This window comes from Pangasianodon hypophthalmus, chromosome 5 (assembly GCF_027358585.1).
Source record: "Pangasianodon hypophthalmus isolate fPanHyp1 chromosome 5, fPanHyp1.pri, whole genome shotgun sequence".
In the NCBI taxonomy this organism is placed as follows: domain Eukaryota; kingdom Metazoa; phylum Chordata; class Actinopteri; order Siluriformes; family Pangasiidae; genus Pangasianodon; species Pangasianodon hypophthalmus.
This window is the reverse complement of record NC_069714.1, coordinates 7170646-7191494: the sequence shown is the minus strand read 5'-3', so window position 1 is coordinate 7191494 and position 20849 is coordinate 7170646.

Below are 20849 nucleotides of genomic sequence, written 5' to 3'. Positions count from 1 at the left end.
CTCTGTATTTTTTGTGGTAAGGCATATTCTACAGAAAGTGGGCAGAAATGATCCCATCATTTTTTTTTCTGATGAATTGCAAAGCAATCTGTTATTATGCTTTACTTGAACTTTTTTCATGAAAAAGAGTCTTTACATCAAATTTCAGACCTGGCCCAGTCATAATGTGATCAATAAAGAAGTTTGACAAAAACAAAAAAAAAAAAAAAAAAAAAAAAAAAGAATTTGGTCTATCGGTAATGCTCGCACAGGAAATGTCATGATTCCCTGTGTGTACACAACAGCTCTTCAAGTTCATCTACACACAGCCTTGTGCAATGGTGTGGGGAATGTTTTCTTGGCACACTTTGAGTCTGTTAATACCAATCAATCATCACTTGAATGCCACAGACTATTTGAGTATTGTTGCCATGTGCATCCCTTCATGCCCACAATTTACCATCTTCTAATGGCTACTTCCAGCATGATAATGCACCATGTCACAAAGCAAAAGTCGTCTCAAACTGGTTTCATGAATATGACAATGAGTTCAGAGTTCTTCAGTGGCCTTCCCAGTCACCGGATCTGAATCCAGTAGAACATCTTTGGGATGTGGTAGAACGGGAGATTCACAGCATGAAAGTGCACCTGAAAAATCTGCAGGAACTGTGTGATATAATCATGTCGACATGGACCAGAATCTCAAAGGAATGTTTCCAACATCTTGTGGAATCTATGCCATGGAGAAATGAGGCTGTTTTGAGAGCAAAGTGAGACCCTACCCAGTATTAGTATAGTGTTCCTAATAAAGTGCTCAGTGAGTGTATTTATTATGCATATATACATACAATTTGTTCAAATCATGTACAGATGTTTAGAATTTAATCATTTTCATAATGGTTTAGCTCAGTTGGAACAGTCTTAAAATAAAAAGTGGGGAGAAGAAAAGTGAAGGGATATAATGGATGCCTGAGAGGATGCATGAAACACTCCACAACTATTTTAATGATGTATTGATGGATTTGATGTGCAATATATAGTGTTTTATGAAGCATCTTAAATAGCAGGGAAACAAGATAGACTAGAAAATATATTGTACATGAAAATAAATAGATTTTTAAATAAAATAGATTTTTACTTGGTCTACTAGGTTCTTTTTTTTTTTTTTTTTAATTTTAAATCCTGTTTCTTTCTACTGCAAGAAATAAATTACAAAAGTAAGTTGCTTATTTATAAGTGCATTTATAGTGATTTTACTTCTGTTCATAACGAGTCTTTTCAGATATGAATTTGGAAAATATTGAAGATTTTCTAAACCCTGTTATTGTTGTTATTGCTGTAAAATAATAAATTATAAAATGTTACTTTGGCCAACATCTTAATATGTAGTCAGTTTGTCTGTCTACTGTGTTCATGTGATACTAAAATACATTAGTGACACATTTGGAGAACATTTCAAATCCTTTTATTGAAATTTGATTTATTGATGCAATGAATAAAAAGCCTACAAATAAATGACATTTTAAACCTTCCACTGAGGACACAAATAAAGACCTAAACCTATGAAGGTACAGTGTGTTTCCCAAATGACCAAACATGTCATTAAAAATGGTTTTCATTCAGGTTTGACAAAATGCAAAGTCATGCTTCTTTAGAATATGATATTTAGTTTATTTTTCTTGACATGGATATAATTAGCATTTTGAGGATTTCAGTAATGTGTCATGTGTTGGATATTTTGTTTTATTAATGGCAAGAAAGCATAGAGAAGTTGGAAAATCAGCAACTGTCTCAATATATCTGAATTCACCCTAAATTCCAAATCCAAGAGAAAACCTTGATGAGACAAACTTCAGCTAGCCCAAATAATTAATAATAATTAGCTTCTGCTGTGATTGTTAATGCTTTCTAATTTCAGGTAGGACTTAAATGTTTCAGTGGAAAACCAATGATGTAACAGCATCAATATACTATACAGTAGGATAGTGCTACTAACAAGAATTCTCTTAAAAGTGACTTATATGAAATTAAAGGATTGATTTAAGAATTGGTATGAATATTCTTAGTAACTTTTACAGAGGTTATGCTATAATATAAATAATAATAGTGAGGCATTTTTAGCAATTAGAAGAAGTCCCTTCATCCCTTCAAGGTGTTCAAGATATTGACATTAACTACATTGACATCAGAAAATCATTTGTACTACCTTAATGAATATTTGATCATGCTGTGAATTATATTTAGTAAATTTCAGCTTTTTTATTTCTGGATTTTTTCCACACACCTGGATATGTTCCTGGGATCCTCCAGTGTTTTAGGTCTTTCAAAATGGCCCTTTAGGTAACCTATTGTAGGTTCATTAGGCCTCTATTTGTGTCCATCTAGAGATACGCCAGTCCCTATGGGGCTTTATTTCTCAGCCACAGCCATCTAGCAGCACCATCCATGTTAATGTAGTTATGGATGGCTCCTTCTAAGAATGCAGTGAGGATCTATGAGGTGACTGGTGTAATCTCTTATGCTTACTTCTGCAGGTGAACACTATGTCTTCCATCCCAGCCTCCAGAAAACCAACTTGTCATGCTTTCTTTGATGGTCTTATTCCCCAATTCTCCCAAGGCAGTGTTAGCTTCATTAGGATCATCTTTTTGCCATTCTATGAAACAAGAACTATGTATGTGCTGCAGGAATTTTAACTGCTTACCCAGGTCTATTCTGAGCTGCAAAGCCTTGGCTGAAGCAGTTTTTGGCTTTGAGTTCTTTGCTTGGTGTCTGGGTTGTTCTTCTGCTTGCAGGAATGCTATGGTCTTGGCTGAGGGCTGCATGTCTTTGCAGGCTCACAGTCCTTTCATGATGGATTCTACAACTGTTTTCAACACCTGGTCATGTCTGGCCAGTGGCTACTCTACTCACAGAGTGCAATTTGGTGTTCTGGCCCAGTCTAAGTTGAAGTAGGAGAATGGTAAGTGTGGTAGAGAGAAAATACTGCACAGATTATGGTACTCTTATGGATAGGCAGGGTGTCTGAGGCCGAAATAGCAAATAAAATAATAACCTTGTACAAAACAATCCGTTTCTCTGGAAATGTAGTGTACTAAGCTGTATCCAAGGGACAAAGCTAGTCCACACAGCAAGAAAAAAATCAAGTGGGCAAAAAGCTGTTGCATCAGCCAAAGTGACCTTTTTCAAGTCTTTCAACCTGGTGATGTGGCAGGATGACACTGAAACCGTGGGCTGGAGCGTAGGCTACATTGAACGCGCAACATGGCCAACACAAAGTGTGACATTAACTAAAGCATTTTGCACATTCAACCTAGGAAAGCCAAACAACAGAACAGACTTTTCCTTTTCATCCCACAAGACCAAGATCCTTGCAGGCCCTCTCCTTTTCCACATTACTCCTCATCTCTCCTCATTGAAACTACTGTTGCTATGTAATCACGATACTTATTCTGGATCATTTGTATTGTGAAGCTCAAGCATTTTTCAAAATGAACATAAATAATCATTTCTGTCATCACTAAGAAAGAGACTGTTAACATACCCATCTTACCCATCAAGAGATTTGATTCACATCTATTCCCCGACCATTGGCAGACCAGTATAGTGAATGGAAAAATGTCCCCAACAGTACAGTAGAGCCACCATTTATTACTTTGATTAGTCACCTATCATTATATATGCATGATTATCACATCAAAATTCATATATATATATATATATATATATATATATATATATATATATATATATATATGTTTTTTTGTTTGTTTGTTTGTTTTTTTCACATGAACCAGTATCTTCCAATGTTTTGGGTCTTTCAGTACATCTCAGGTGACCTGAAATCTCAGAGTCACCTAGGCTAAGGCAAAACACGAAACCCAGGAAACTAGCAGCAGTCAGGAAACCAATATAGTGAACCCAGAAACAGAAGGCTTGGTAAAGACAGCCAGGTAAACCACTGAACAATACCTTAGGTCAGACAGAGAAACACAAGGGTTTAACTACACAAAAAAAAATCAAGGGGCAAACTGAAAACAGGTGCGAGTACTCAAGACACACAAAGGGTACAACCAGTGACAGGACATGGGTGGAGACAGGACACGTGGCAGTGTAAAGAAACACGACAATATGAAAGAGCGTGCTGTAGCACTGCGGGCTGCTATGAGCACTGAGCACCTCTGCACGCGGTGCTCGGCGTGAGATGGAAATACGTGACACTTGTGTAGATGTACACATAAGTCAGTCCCAATTGATCTTCATTCTTCCGCCATAGCCTACGACTGAATATAAATATAATAAAAAAATTGAGTGAACTGAAATATTAAGAAGAATGACATATTTGCTCAATTACTGACAAATCAAGGGAGCAGATTTTATTCATAGCCAATTCAACAATGGTTGTTTGTTTACCCTTGTTCATAAATCCAAAATAATTTAATAATTCCATTATAATTTATCCATTATAAATTAAATTATGTACAAAATATGGATTGGATATTTCAAACAAAGCAATAAAATATGCTCCTTCATAATGCTTGCAATTAAAGAAAACTGGCTGATTTAAAAAAAGAAAAATTATTATGTGAATTGAATTATACTAATTATCTTTTAAGCTTTCACAGATGGACTAACCATCAAAAATAATATCTAAGGGAATATATTAATTACTCAGATATTTTTGTTTTGGTGCATGGAAATACAGCACCCCTAAAGTCACTTCCTGTCTTCGTGATGAGCATCTTTTGTGTGCCTGTTCTTTAAGTGCTGGATTGAAGTGTGCTTTGGCAGGCTTTTACAGAGCACCAATTAATTAAGCGCAAATGCGCTGCTGAAATTTGACACTCCAGTCAAATGTCATCACTGCTTCACTTCCTCGAAACGGCTTTGTGCATTCTTTTATGCCAGGCATTTCTCAGTACACATTAATTTCCTTCTGTAAGCCTTTTCTGAGTTACTGCTGGTGACATTTATTAATAATCTACATTTACACATAAGTGTGAAAGAAAACTGCAGATTAGTTTGGGGCTGCAGGCATGTGGTCCTGCAAAATGTGATGTCTGTGTAGATATCAGCTAAGTTGATGCATAACTTTGAGCTTGTATCATTTGAATTCAGTTTGCATTCTTTTGAATGATTTGTTTACTGCAGTGCCGATTTATTTATTTATTTTTCACTCAACGTTCTTTGAATTTCACATGCATAATTAGATTGCCACTCCATGTTTTTCATTTATTTTAATCTGTCTATCTATCTATCTATCTGTCTGTCTGTCTGTCTGTCTGATAAAAACCAGTAATGGCATGTCTCAGTGGTGAGTCTCAGCATGTCTTAATTGCTGTGCCAGAAAGGAACGTTTTAGTTCTTTTAATTACTATTGCAGTCTCATGACTTTAGTTCCTTTTTTATAATATTATTTCTTATTAATTAAGTAGAAGTCAACACTACACTGCAAAAATGATATCTTAGCAAGTGAGGATATCTTGAATAAAAAAAAAGTTGCCTAATATTTCTCTTTATGAAATTATTATATACTGTAACAAATATAAGACCATTAAGCCTATTTCTAGTCTTATTGGTATTAGTACTAGTATTATTTTTCTAATTTTAAGCTTAAAAATTTCTTATTCTATTGGCAGATAATTTTGCTTCTTTTTAGAAACAAATGCTTGAAATAAGCAGAATTATCTGCCAGTAGAATAAGACAATTTCAAGCTTGAAATTAGTAAAGGTACCTACAAAAGGAGTTTAATAATCTTTGATATTGTTTAAAAACAATTTTAAAAAGGGAAATATTAGTTGAATTTGCTTATATTTAAAAATCATTTACTTGCTAAAATATCATTTTTTGCAGTGTACTGTAAACTACCCACGCACTACGGCACATATACATCCAAACAAACACTAATTAAATATGGTGTTTTCATTATATCTTTTATGTATTGCACAGTGTATATATACCTTATACACTGGACAAAGTTTGTGAAGCATATATGACAGTTTTACCATACCTTGAAAATTAATATTAAGATAAGATCCTTAAGATTGTACTGAGATAAGAGTCTTCGATGACTCCAGTTTTTATAACTCTAGCTTGTACTAGATAGGCTTCTGTTTGTGTAAGCGCTTATAGTTCTGCTGAAATGGTTTTGGTCACCATTGACAGGTTGTTGTTCAGGATAGTAGGGATTTAACTGCATATGAATGCATTATTTAGAATGAACTGTTCTAAACAGATACAAATAGAAGGAGTATTGTTTGTTTGTATGTTTTAGAAAGCTTGCCTGAAAGGTTCACATGGCATCTGGTTGATGTTAGAGGTGTGCGTGGAGACTGGGATCCCATGGGATGCAAAAAAAACCAAAAAAAACACAAATGAAGACCATGTTCATTAAGATGCAATACATTTAGAGCATTCATTTATTCAACCTTAGAAAGTGCCTGGTCCAGGTTACAGGGGTTCAAGTCAGGTTAATGGTTTGTTTATATATTGGGAAATAGAACCAACTAAATTAGCAAGAAAATTTGACAGGCAGGACACAAACAAAAATAAAAACTGTGTGAGCAGAATTATGAAGACAGTCCTGTACATATCTTTAGCTAAGACCAGTTATGAACAGAGCCAGTATTCACACACCATGCTGACACTGCTGCCATTTCTACATCTGCGCAGACTGGTAGGTTCATATTTAATTATTTAAAAAAATAATTATAAAAATTTTCCAGTTAAAGCCATGTTCACTTCAGGTTTAAATCCAGATATAGCAGGAAACCTGTACAGATACCCATATTGGCATTGTACCTGATTTGTAGAAAATGGTACAAAACAGGACTCAAATAGTTGGAACTATTTTGCTACAGAATTCTTCACACTTGCAGGAGGAAACAAAACAAGTAGCCGCAGTATATCACCAGACATAATTGTTATAAACCTAGCACATGATCCCATGAGAGCACAGCAACATCAGCTGCATTGTAACAAGGAGAAAGCTCATTAAAGTAACCACATACATATTTCTCTTTGGTGCAGTTTAAATGCCCATTGTCTTTTTTAAGGTTGTCTGTGCAGAACTCATTGTGACCCTACACAAAAACAACACACACACACACACACTTTCAGGTTAGTAGGTGACACCATGGTAACAACTTCATGCACATACCCACTGTTTAACTGCAGTTCCTCTGCTTTGATCTCCTCTGCCCACTCACTACCCGCAGTATCCAAAATCCCTGTAATCACATTCTGAGCTCATTATAAACATACGTTTGTTCTAGATCCTTTGTATTGCAGGCTTGGAGTATCGCTTTGTGTTTTGGCACATCAGTCACAATAGTTGCAGTATATTGGTAATTGTTCTTTTCATGTATCAGATAGTAACTTAATCAGGTCCTGCATGCTAACTTGCATTTACATCCTCCCTCTCTCTCTCTCTGTCTCTCACACACACACACACACACACACACAGGTCTGGCACTGAAATTCTACCTTTTGGTGGGTTCTTAGGAAAATTCTTCAGCACCTACTCTTAGATCAGCTAAGCAGGTGTCTGCCAATCAAATGTGAGCAAGACATGAAAGAAACTTTCCTTTTATGTGAGTGATCTCTGCTTTTCAAAGGATCCTCACTTTCAGTACTGAATATACGTGTAAATTTATGATTTCTGACAGGAAGGGGAATTTGAGGCAGAAAAGGAGAAAGGGAGTTGTATGTCTTTGGTGATATGTCGTTGGTGACCAACCATGGACACAGAATGTCTGAAAACGTTAGCAAGAAAAAGCAGTACTTGGAGATAAAAAAATAACTTTACTGCTGGCTTTTAATCCTTGTAATTGGGCGACATATTTATGTGCCATGTATATCACCCTGTTTTGTGGTCTTTATGTTTTGTGAATACTTCCAGCTCTGCTATCATATGCTTTAACTCTGTACATATAGTAATCTCTAACAAAGAATCATTGAAATCAGACATTAATGGCAGGTCAACAGCAAAATCACAAATAATTTATTTCAGATGAATCAATTCCAGTTCAAAGCAATACAAACTAATGTACAATGACAGTAAAACTAATTGGTATAAAATGTAACTCTTTTTCATGGTAGATATTACAATATTCTTTATTCAGGAGAACATAACTTTTATGTTATGCCATCAAGAGAAGTGTCACTTTTGTGAAGAGCTCTTAATGGCCCAAAATTCAAAAATGTTTTGAATTTTGTGGAACAAAACACAAAAGTGTTCTATGTGTAGAGAGAAAGAGAAAGCCAAGCCTTTTTTTTGCATGCTGCAAATCTATTCAAATAGGAATGCTTTGTGATGTGTGCCTAAATTACATTTGAATAATTTACCATTTACAATTTGATGCTGACTTTTTTTCAATTGTAATTGTATACTGTCAGACCGACACCGACAATGTTTTACCATTAATCAGATATTCATAGAATTTCATCATGTTTATGGAACAAATATAGAATTTGTTTGTCATTTCCCTGTAACCAATTCTCAGAACGGCAATTTTAGTTTTCTTCCTGCCTTATGTTGCTGTTATCCTCTGGATAAAGTGTAAGAGCATGCATGTGTTTTGTCCATAATAAAATTTTTTTGTGTCTTGTTCATTTCTTGCCTACCCACCTGATTATGTCTCACATTCATTTTCACTTCCCTGATTAACCTGTTGAACAATCTTAGAACAGACAGCTGTGTATCGCTGCCAATTAAGGTTGCACTTCCACCAGTGACTCTCATATTCACAGATGAGTCAAGCTCAAATGAGGAGTTAATACTGAAATTTTATTATTAAAATTATTTTTATTATTATTATTGTTTTATTTATTTATTATTACATATTGTTATTCAAATCTCAGAACTACAGGCAGAGGTTTGTTTCAGTTATCTTTCATTCCAAACTTGAATGCAGAACTGTATTATGTCTAGGCTTCTCTCTGACAATTTGTTGTTACGATCTTCCACCATGAAGCTGAAGAAGATTAAAAAAAAAACACTATAATGATCAGTTATCAGAGATGACATTCGTCATTTGGGGTTATTTCAGCCAAGACATCGCCCATTCCTCCTTCCTGTACTGAGGACACCACCTTCACTGGCCACCTCTCATTGGACCAGGTGAGGAGAAAGCTGGGAGAGAGCTCTGAACAGGCTGTGGGGTCTAATGGATTCAGCTGAGTCACTGGCTATCTCCAAACAATGACTAAAGAACTACCTCTACATGACATACTTAAATTAGCAGTTTGTTAATTTATAAAAATCCAATTTTTGTCTTGTGATAGTACTCTTTGTCCCTGATCTAGTGAACCAGTATAAGGATGTACAGTTGAGGTCAAAAGTTTACATCCCCCTTTCAGAATCTGCAAAATGTTTATTATTTTACCAAAATAAGAGGGATCATACAAAATGCATGTTATTGTTTATTTAGTGCTGACCTGAATAAGATATTTCACATAAAAGATGTTTACATATAGTCCACATCTTTTTTTACATATAATCCATCTTTTCACACAGAAGGAAAAAACATGCATTAAGACCCGGGGGGTGAAAACTTTTGAACAGAATGGAGATGTGTACATTTTTCTTATTTTGCCTAAATATCATATTTTTTCATTTAGTACTGCCCTTCAGAGGCTACAGAAGATAATTACATGTTTCCCAGAAGACAAAATAAGTTAAATTTACCCTGATCTTCAAATTCAAAAAGTTTTCACCCCCCGGCTCTTAATGCATGTTTTTTTCCTTCTGGAGCATCAGTGAGCGTTTGAACCTTCTGTAATAGTTGCATATGAGTCCCTCAGTTGTCCTCAGTGTGAAAAGATGGATCTCAAAATCATACAGTCATTGTTGGAAAGGGTTCAAATACACAAAAAAATGCTGGAAAACCAAAGAATTTGTGGGACCTGAAGGATTTTTCTGAAGAACAGCAGGCAGTTTAACTGTTCAGGACAAACAAGGGACTCTTGAACAACTATCAGTAAACAAAAAAACACAGCTGTGGATCATTCAGGTAACAACACAGTATTAAGAATCAAGGGGATGTAAACTTTTGAACGGGGTCATTTTTATAAATTCAACTATTATTTTCTCTTGTGGACTATATGTAAACATCTTTTATGTGAAATATCTTATTCAGGTTAGCACTAAATAAACAATAACATGCATTTTGTATGATCCCTCTTATTTTGGTAAAATAATGAACATTTTGCAGATTCTGAAAGGGAGATGTAAACTTTTGACCTCAACTGTATTTATAGATAGAGGCTTCAAAGTACTTCTGTAAGTCGCTCTGGATAAGAACGTCTGCCAAACACCGTAAATGTGAAAAAAAAAGTGCAACCTGCAGAAGTTCTCTGCTGACTTGTCCATTGTAGAGTGCATTCACAGTGGAGATGGATTATAGTTCAGGAGGCTCTTAAAGGACTTGTGGTGCAGGGAACACCACCTCGAGCTTAACAGCAGTACAAACGAACTGGTGGTGGATTTCCAGTGTGTTCGGGAGAGTGGCAAGTCAGTCACTATACAGGAGGAGGATGTGGAGATGGTATAGTGCTTCGTGTACAAGTCCATGTACATCAAGTACATGGAGTCTATCTGAACAACTAACCTGACTTCACTGACAACACTGATACACTGGAATACTGGAGCCAGTGACAGAAGAGGGTGGAAAATATTCTGAAGACATTTTGGACAACACTCTGGACAATTCTGCCCATCCCCTCCATGGCATGATATCCAGGAGCACCTTCAGCCATTAGCTTATTCCACCAAGGTGCTGTTCCACAATGCCTCCTCCCAATGTCCTGTCTGGCTCTCTGTTTCACAGAACAGACAACAAGACAGAATCAATATAAAATAGTTATTATTCACTTGCAGTACACCACTCAAACCTTTGCCTGAAGATTTGTTGCGTTTATTCTGTCCATTTAATGACCTGTGCTTCTCAGCTACTCATTTCCTTACACAGATCTAACAAATGATAAATCACCTGTACATTTTTTGTGGTACATCTTGTATTCCAATGACCCTGTCTAAAAATGTCATATATTGTATTGTTTATTGGAAAAAAAAATCTAACACAGGTTCCCATCTTGAATTATAAACATTATTGGTACAAATTGCCTTCTGGTTTCACATTCTACTGACAACCAGAGCAGCTATTAGATATATAATCCTATAAGAATATATCTAATAGCTGACAACCAGAGCAGCTATTAGATATATTCTTATAGGATTATATTCAGTGCAGTCACACTGCCAGAATCCTGAATCCTAGGTGTTTGTTACACTTCTTGAGCACATCCTTAATAATCTGTGCCACAAAGCAGTCACACCACTGCTATCACAGGAAGCAGTTTTGTGACAGTGCAGTTCTTTGTCATTAAAAATATCCTTTAAAAAAGAAGAGTAGCCTACATAGGATTCATGCAGAGCTGCACTCAATTCACTCATTTCATGCTCATGTGTCCGTTAATTATTGTTATTGATGGCGGCGAGGGTTCCTTTTGCCAAACACTGTACTCTCATGGCATTCATACCAAAGAAACGGAGAGGGGGTGACTGACTGTTTTCCAGTCATTATGCTGGGTGAGTCATTTGTATGTTCTGAGTTTATGAAGGTGTATTATGTTTGGCTGCTGGAGAAAAACAAGAGCAGATGACAAACAAGTGGCCACAGCAAAATATATTGAATTTCCCATAAACCAACAGCAGATTTACAGAACATGTGCTTGTAACAGCTAAACTAGCAACTGGACACTCCAGTGAGAAGGAAAACTACACACAGAGACGCTAATCCTGTTCATACGAGTTGAAAATTCCTACAAATTTGAAATAACAATTGAAGATGAATCTTTGGTACTCTAAAAGCAAAAAAAGGGGTCTTACTCAAGCAAAGTTTGGCTTGCTTTAATTGTTGATGTGTCTTTAGTGCTACAAGATAATTGCAACACTTGGTTTGTTCCTGTTGCTGTAGCAACATGCCATTAATCAGAAGTGTGAGATGCTAGAAGCCTCTGCATGACGCACCAGCAATTAACTTAATTAGAGGTCTAATACCCTGTACATCTTATAATGACTTTCCATAAATGTCCAGGAATGATTCATATTTAACTTACATCTGACTGAGCCCCATAAATTGTTGTATTGGTGTATGAATAGTTATGAATTATCTGCATTTACAGAGCTTAATTTTGCACCTTCATATGAATTAGGAAGAGTTATAGGATTTCTCATAAAATCATCTTTAAAGTCTTTAAGGTTTCATATTAGAGTTGTAATAGATTCATTCATAACTCATTTGCTAATGGCACAAAAATTTAGAGTCATCTCTTGACACATCGCATTACTCCCAGCAGGGAATAGTTCTGATTAAAATACTGAGAGCTAGGAACATGAATCAATGCAGTGTCACACTGACAGTAATTACTAGTGTTGTCCTGAGTGGCAATAACTTTTGTGTGTGTGTGTGTGGGTGTGTGTGTGTTTGTGTGTCTATGTTGTTCCTACAACTATCTTGCCCTGGTCACTTGGTTGAAACTTGTTGAAACTTGGTTTTATTGTGCCTCACTTTTAACTTGATTCAGATGAATTCGTCTGTAATGTCTTATGCAGAAAAGAAACCACTGAGTGCACTGGTTAATATTTAGATGGTATTGCTTATCAGTCAATTATTTGCATTTTCACCTTATATTGTAGGTTTAACTAATCTTAGTATCCCAAGGAACATGTTTATTATATCCCATTTGAGACAATAAATAAATAAATACAATACGTCCTTAATAAACACTGCCTACATCTGATAAGCCCACTCAAGACAAGTAATACATTCAAATTGGTATTAACAGCTCTCTAGCAGGACCCGGGAGGTTTGTGTTTCCCTCTTACCGCTGTAAGCCTAGTGAACTAACAGCCCATCATGTCCACTAAGCAGGGAAGACCAGTCTCTGCTTCAAGAGCCGATTCAGCACATCTCACACATCTCTGAGGAGTCCCATAGGATTACAGTAGAATAATATTTCCAAATAATCTGTGAACACACTGCAACATAGGGATCTGCGAGTGACTCAGCAGGCAAATCTTCTGACGTGAATTTCCTGACATCATCTCCTCTATTAGTGTAGCTCCTACTTGTAAAGTGTTGCTCTCTCACATCCTACATCAGATCAATATCTTATATGCAGAACAGACTGCACAGGCTTACACAGCACTAAATTACTGCATTCAGAAGCCCAGTGCAAGCCATGTTTAAAATACACCAGTCTGATTAGCAACTAAATGTAGGCTTTAAATATTAAAATTTAAACTAGTGCTGAAGCACAAACCAAGGAAGGTACAATCTTCAATGAGACACACACATCATTATTATTATTATTATTATTATTATTATTATTATTATTATTATTACAGGTTAAATGAAACCTGATATAGTAAAGAAATGTGAAATTAATGTTCTGTAATAATAATAATAATGTTATTATTATTATTATTAAAATTAATGTTCAAATTAATGTTCTGCCATCTGACAATTGTCTACCATCCAAATAATATCTACTCAGTGGTGGTTCTCTTTCCACTGATGACACCAACAACAGATGAGCTACAGTTACAGTTAATTGCATAAAAAGTGACTTATATGAGAGGTAAACCTGATAAAATGTCAAAAGAGTGTACCATAGTGCAATAATAAAGCACCTAACAAAGTGGCCATTCATTGTGAACTTTGCTTCACTGCATTCTAACCTCATGTTTTGTTGTTGTTGTTGTTATGTTTTAAATCTTAAGATGACTTGACAATATGCCAGTTGTACATTAATGGGTAAAAAACAGATGGCACTTGATGTGAGTCTGACATTTTACTCAACTACACTTACTGTTCCAAACGTGCAGAATAGAGGATGTACTTGATACACGCAGAAAAATGGCCCATTCCTGGCATCTGGTGGCCAGTTGCGATTAGACAATAAAGAACAGAAGCACAATGCCATAAGATCTGTATTTTGACTATACAATTATAGTATTACTTACTACAATAAATTATCTAACACTTCAAGGACATTTCAAACATTTAAATCATTAACTTATGATGTATATGTATGAATAACATACTAGATGGAGCTAGATGGACAGTAATAGTGTCATATTGTAAATACACAATATATGGAGAAACTATGGGGACACCTGTCTATCATGCCCATATGTGGTTCTTCCCCAAACTGGTGCCACAAAGTATGAAGCAAAAATTGTATAGAATGTCTTTGTATGCTGTAGCATTAAGATTTCCCTTCAATGAAACTAAGAGGCCCAAACCTGTTCCAGCATAACAATGCCCCTGTGCACAGCGTGAGCTCCATGAAGACATTGTGTTCCAAGGTTGGAGTGGAAGAATTCAAGTGTCCTGCACAGAGCCCTGACCTCAACCCCACTGAACACCTTTGGGATGAACTGGAACACCGACTGAACCCCAGACCTCCTCATCCAACATCAGTGCCTGATCTCACTAATGCTCTTATGGCTGAATGAACACAAATCCCCACAGCCATTCTCCAAAATCTAGTGGAAAACCTTCCGAGAAGAGTGAAGTGGATGGTATTATAACAGCAAAGGGGGACTAAATCTGGAATGGGATGTTTAAAAAGCTCATATGGGGTGAGGTGTCCACTGCTTTTGACCATATAATGTATTTCAATCATTAGACTAGCTATTAATGCAGTTTAGATTGATACATTTAAATAAATTTAAATAAAAATCTGCATAGAATTTACACATTTAAAATGCAAAGTATATTTTATGCAATCATTTATGCATGTTCTCTTGAAGAGTGGTGGTAAATAAAGATCATCTTGCTATCTGCATGAATCTCCCCACTTTGTGAGAGTATGACATTTCATCTGCTTCCAACAGCCAACATTAGAAACTCATGAATGACATGAGATGTTCTCCTTCTTCGTTGGCATCAGGAAGGTGATGGTATATGGTGGAAAATTCTTGTACAGATCAGTTGTATGAATGCACAATGCCACCCTTGATCACCCAAATAGCGGTGGTGCATTGGGGAGTTCTTGCAGTGAGTAGCAAGATGAGCTGAACCACCTTGTCTTTGTCTGACTTTATCTCATGAGAAGAAAAGTACAGCAAGCACTGTAGTAGGAAACTTCGGCATTTGTAAGGAGCTCAGTCATATTTGCCAGGTTCATCAAATCATCACATGTACAGTGCTGGAGCAAAGGCTGTTTGTCCAGGTTATTTATAGCAGTGTGGGTGATTGTGAACAGGTGAGGCTACAGTTTTGTAGCAGTATGCTGCCTTTATCTTCTCACATGCCACAGAGCTATTTTACTCTTCTGGACACTTTCATACACTACAGTTAAAATGCTGACATGTGTGGAGCTTTATTGTTTCAATAGAAAATTCATTCATTCATTCATTCATTCATTCAACTTCATTAACTGCTTTATCCTGGTCAAAGTCATGGTGAAGTCTATCCAGAGAATAGCCCTGGAACACCAGGGATGAGTGGTTTGTCGAAAATATTATTTTCTTTCTGTAGAAAATAATGACATTCATTCAAAATATGATAATTGCTATAATGCTATCACTCTTACATTCATCTGCTTTAAATCAAACAAGACAAAGTAGGGCACATCCTCTAATTTTAAAGAAATGTCATGATGTGCACTTATCCGCCTTCAAGCTAAACACTCTACAGTCATAATAAAAAAAACAGCAAAGTGTCCCTTGTGATTAAAAAATATGAAATGTCAAAATAATTAAACTATAAATTATTTATTTATAAACTAACAAATTAATTGGGCAACTTCTTAACTTCATAAAACATAATAAAACATTTACATGTGCATTTTACAGTGTATAGCTTGATTGGACCCACCATCCCTCAAGAAACAAGGAAGACATGTAACAAGACTCTATTTTAAAAAAATGTTATCATATTGTACTAATTTCCTACAGGAGGGTTTTGTCTTGATCATATTCTTTGTCCCTGACCTAATGACCAAGCAGGAGTCACTTTGTAAGTCACTTTGGATAATAGTGCCTGCTAAATGCTGTAAATGTAAATGTAATAAAATTTGACTTTTGTGCAAAACTATGTCCTATTCACTATATTGTGCAATATTTTGCAGTATGGTTGTATTGGTTATGTAATGGAATGAGACTACTGTGACAGAACGATAATGAAAAAGCTTGTAGCGTAATGTAATGAATCATTAACTTCAGTCAAATGTATTTCCTATAATAGTGTTCTATGAAGTACTCTTGATTTTCCAATATAGGGATTAGTGAGCAGGGCATCATTTCAAACCCAGCATGCCTATGGAAGCAAAAATCTTTCAAGCATAAATATACATGAGTAGTGGAGTATTAGCATATGCATTAAGCTATTAGTTAAACTAGAAGTGCAATTTAAAAAGTTACAGTTTATAAAAAGCAGTAAATAAGTAATTATCTAAACTATCTTACTATATTTAACTATCTTTATTCTTAATAGAATATAGGACAAATGTCTCAGAAAAGTTACTGGCTGTTATTAGGCCCAAATTGTTTTGCAAAAACATATTGCTGGGAATCTTCTTTTGATTATTAAAGACTTGCCTCCTGACTGACATGTCAAAAGTTGTGGTCTGCCTGTCATGAACCACAAAACCAGCCTTTCCACACCTTTGCAATTCTTAGGCAGTTAAAATTTTATTACTGTGTAAGAAGATTTCTTTCATCTTCTCTAATTTCCCTTTCCTCAGTAGCATCTGTTTTCTCAGCCAGCTAGATTGTCGACTGCCACATGCGCCTTTTTATTTGTTTCTATACACCACAGGACTGATGGCTTGGATATGCACAATTTCCTTGTTTATTGTTTTTCAGATTTCAGGCTTATTCTTTGATAAACAAAGCTATTTGATTGAACATGCTGCAAATGAAAGGCCATGCAGGCTGAGCACTCACACATACATCCAGATGAAGGCTTCAGCCAAGATGTTGTTGTTCTTTTGGCTACACAGAGGATCATTGGTCTGCATATTTGATTTGGCACAGTTTTTACACCGGATGCCCTTCCTGACGCAACTCTCCCTGATTTTTTTTTGGGACCAGCACTGGGAATCGAACCTGGGCTACTACTCCTCCAGGGACCCACGAAGCCCTGTCAGATAAGCTGGTGATTTTTTTAATCCACTAGAGGACAGCAGAGAGCTGAAAAATGGTGCTAAACTATGAACTGCTATTTTAATCTAAAAAGGCCATACAATTTACTGAGGAAACACCATGCAATGAATGAGTGAGTAAAAGAGTGAGTGAGTGAGCGAGTGAGTGAGTGGGAGGGTGAATGTATGAGTGAGTGAGTGAGTGTGTGAGTGAGTGAGTGAGTGGGATGGTGAATGTGTGAGTGAGTGAGTGAGTGAATGATTGAATGATTGAATGATTGAGTGGGATGGTGAATGTGTGAGTGAGTGAGTGAGTGAGTGACTAAGTTAATTTGTGAGTGAGTGAGTGAATGAGTGGGATGGTGAATGTGTGAGTGAGTGAGTGGGATGGTGAATGTGAGAGTGAGTGAGTGAGTGAGTGAGAGTGATGTGTGAGTGAGTGAGTGAGCGAGTGGAAGAGTAAATGTAGGAGTGAGTGAGTGAGTGAGTGGGAGGGTAAATGAGTGAGTGAGTTAATGAATGAGTGAGTGGGATGGTGAATATGTGAGTGAGTAAGTGAGTGAGCAAGTGGAAGGGAAAATGTGTGAGTGAGTGAGTGAATTAATGAGTGAGTGGGATGGTGAATGAGTGAGTGAGTGAGTGGGAGGGTGTATGTGAGTGAGTGAGTGAGTGGGAGGGTCTATGTGAGTATGTGAGTGAGTGATTGAGTGGGTGGGTGGGAGGGTAAATGAGTGAGTGAGTGAGTGAGAGTGATGTGTGAGTGAGTGAGTGAGTGAGTGGGAGGGTGTATGTGAGTGAGTGAGTGAGTGTGTGAGTGAGTGAGTGAGTGAGTGGGAGGGTGTATGTGAGTGAGTGAGTGAGTGAGTGGGTGGGTGGGAGGGTAAATGAGTGAGTGAGTGAGAGTGATGTGTGAGTGAGTGAGTGAGTGGGAGGGTAAATGAGTGAGTGAGTAAGTGAGTGAATGAATGAGTGAGTGGGATGGTGAATGTGTGAGTGGGTGAATGTGTGAGTGGGTGAATGTGTGAGTGAATGAGTGAGTGAGAGTGAATGAATGAGTGAGTGGGATGGTGAATGAGTGAGTGGGTGAGTAAGTGAATGAATGAGTGAGTGGGATGGTGAATGAGTGAGTGGGTGAATGTGTGAGTGGGTGAATGTGTGAGTGATTGAGTGAGTGAGTGAATGAATGAGTGGGATGGTGAATGTGTGAGTGACTGAGTGAATGAGTGAGTGAGTAAATAAATAAGACAAACATTTTAGCACATTTGTGTCTTTGATAAGCATAATCCTTAAATATACTTTATCATATATCTTTCCATACTGACATTTTTATCTGCTTATTGAAACCAAAAAAGGCTTCAGCAAAACATATGCTGTAGGTCTCATTTAAACTACTACACCTAGTGAATATACAGTAGTATATAATGTACTAGTGTGAGTACAAAAAGGTCATTGAAAGGTCAGCATTTCTTATTATATATTCAGTGCAATGAGCCAATGTACATTTCTTAATCAAAATTATACGACAGCTTCGTGGAGAAACTCTGGCACAAAATTAGGTAATAAACCTTTTTTTTATTAAATACAAGATCATTGTGAGTGTTGAACCATCGCTTTGCATAGATTCTGAAAAAGTCATTGACTTTGCTCTCTTTACTTTCTTCTCACATATACCACAATTCTGATATTTACAGAGCCTAGCAGACATACAGTATATGTATATACACACATACAGGATTTGCAGAAGTCTAAAGCAAGTTCTGTAAAGCAGAGATGCCTTCAAAGTAATGAAATGAAATAGTTGTAGATATAACAAAAGTATATGAGCATTAATAAACAAAATCAAATTTTTGGCATCACCACTCTTTGCCTTTAATACAGTATCTTTATAAGGAAATCAGCTGGTAAAGATTTCCCAGGCATCTTAGAGAACCTGCTAACTTCTTTGTATTTTTGTCTGAAAAGTGGTCGATTACTTAATGTTACAGTCAGGTCCATAAATATTGGGACAGTGACACAGTTTTGTGTCACTGTCCCAATATTTATGGACCTGACTGTATTTTCTTTGACAAAATGCAATCATTTCTCTGTAACATTTCTTGAATGAACATTAGGAAATAATGATATCAATGCAGAACACATAAAATAAATGTCTAAGCCTATCTAGCAGATATGTTTCAGCAGGAAGGTTGCATGGCATTTTAAGACTATCACAGCTCTTTGTATTCGCTTTGTATCTTCTCTAGTACTGCATCAGCAATATTTTTTAGATGCATACTTACTTAGTCACACTCTAATACCATCCTTCTTAAACACAAAACCTTTGTGTTCTGATGTTTGGAATTGATTTTCTTCCTCATGAATCTAGCACAAAAACTTCATCACTCAAAAGCATAATGACACAAACTAGCTAAACAATTTCAAAAGGAACAATAGCTATATTTAAGGTATTAAACACTAGCCTCCCAAATATAGTGCTGTATTCTGTTTCCCTTTCATATCTGGCTCAGTCTGTTGGACTATAGAGTAAATAAGGTATCAAAAGCATTCCACAAGCCATGATATCTCTTCCCACAGTGGTGTTAAATTGAATAATTGTTCATTTCATCTCATCCGCAGAGCATGATTTGGATTGTGATTGTGGTGACTGGGCAGGCAACTGCATTAAACTGAACTAATTGTCTCTTCCTGGATAATTTTGCACAGGGAATTTAGCTGGAAAGACCTATTCACTGCTGCTATGATGGGATGCACCTGATTGGTAATGATGTTCGGATATCTTTCAGCATTCTGCTGTCACTCTATTTTTACCATGGTTCCAATTATGTACCCCACCATTACATCATCATCCTACAATGCTGACACACAGCATGGTGCATGCATGGACTCATGTTTTTCTCTTCCTCAACTCATCTTCAACATGAAATCCAAAGGATATCCACGACCCCATTGCTTTTGTTCCTGAGCTACATTATAGGATTTTTTTTCTGTGTTTTCAGCATTGGGTTTTTATTAAGTAATATTTCAAGATATGCAATTGACATGGACATACACACGGTATGGTATACAATCTGTGTTACCTCTTTCAGCTCTTTTATTTGTGAGTTATTTTCAACCACTGCCCTGTAATGCGAGAGATGTTTTTTGAGTGGTTGAACATCCTACATACACTGTGGGTAGGCTACTGCTGAGAGGGAATCTGCTGGGCTTGAAAAACCCAGCAGGGTGTCAATTCTGAACATGTTCAAACCAGCACACCTGGAGGCTACAGTCAATCCTTCTTCAAAAGCACTTGAATGCATTCAATCATGTTGTCTGAATTTCCAAATATCCTTCTTTCAGCATAGCAGTTTATATCCTACAAGGTTGAGTTAAAGCCAGATGAATGTTATAATGCACGATTGTGATGAGACATCTAGCCCTAACGGCATGCTACACTTACAATCTAATCATTAAAGGAGAAATAGTTTAGGACTAGTGGTTAGGCCTTGGTGTTCTCATCACCGAGACCCAGATTCGATTCCTGGCCAGGGAACCAGCCCCAGCACATGACAGTGCACTCCCTGTGCTGGTTCCAAGCCCGGATAAAACTGGGGAGGGTTGCATCAGGAAGGGCATCCAGCGTAAAAACTGTGCCTAATCAAATATGCAGATGATCCACTGTGGCGACCTCTAACAGGAGCAGCCAAAAGAAGAACGACAACAGGTTTACTGT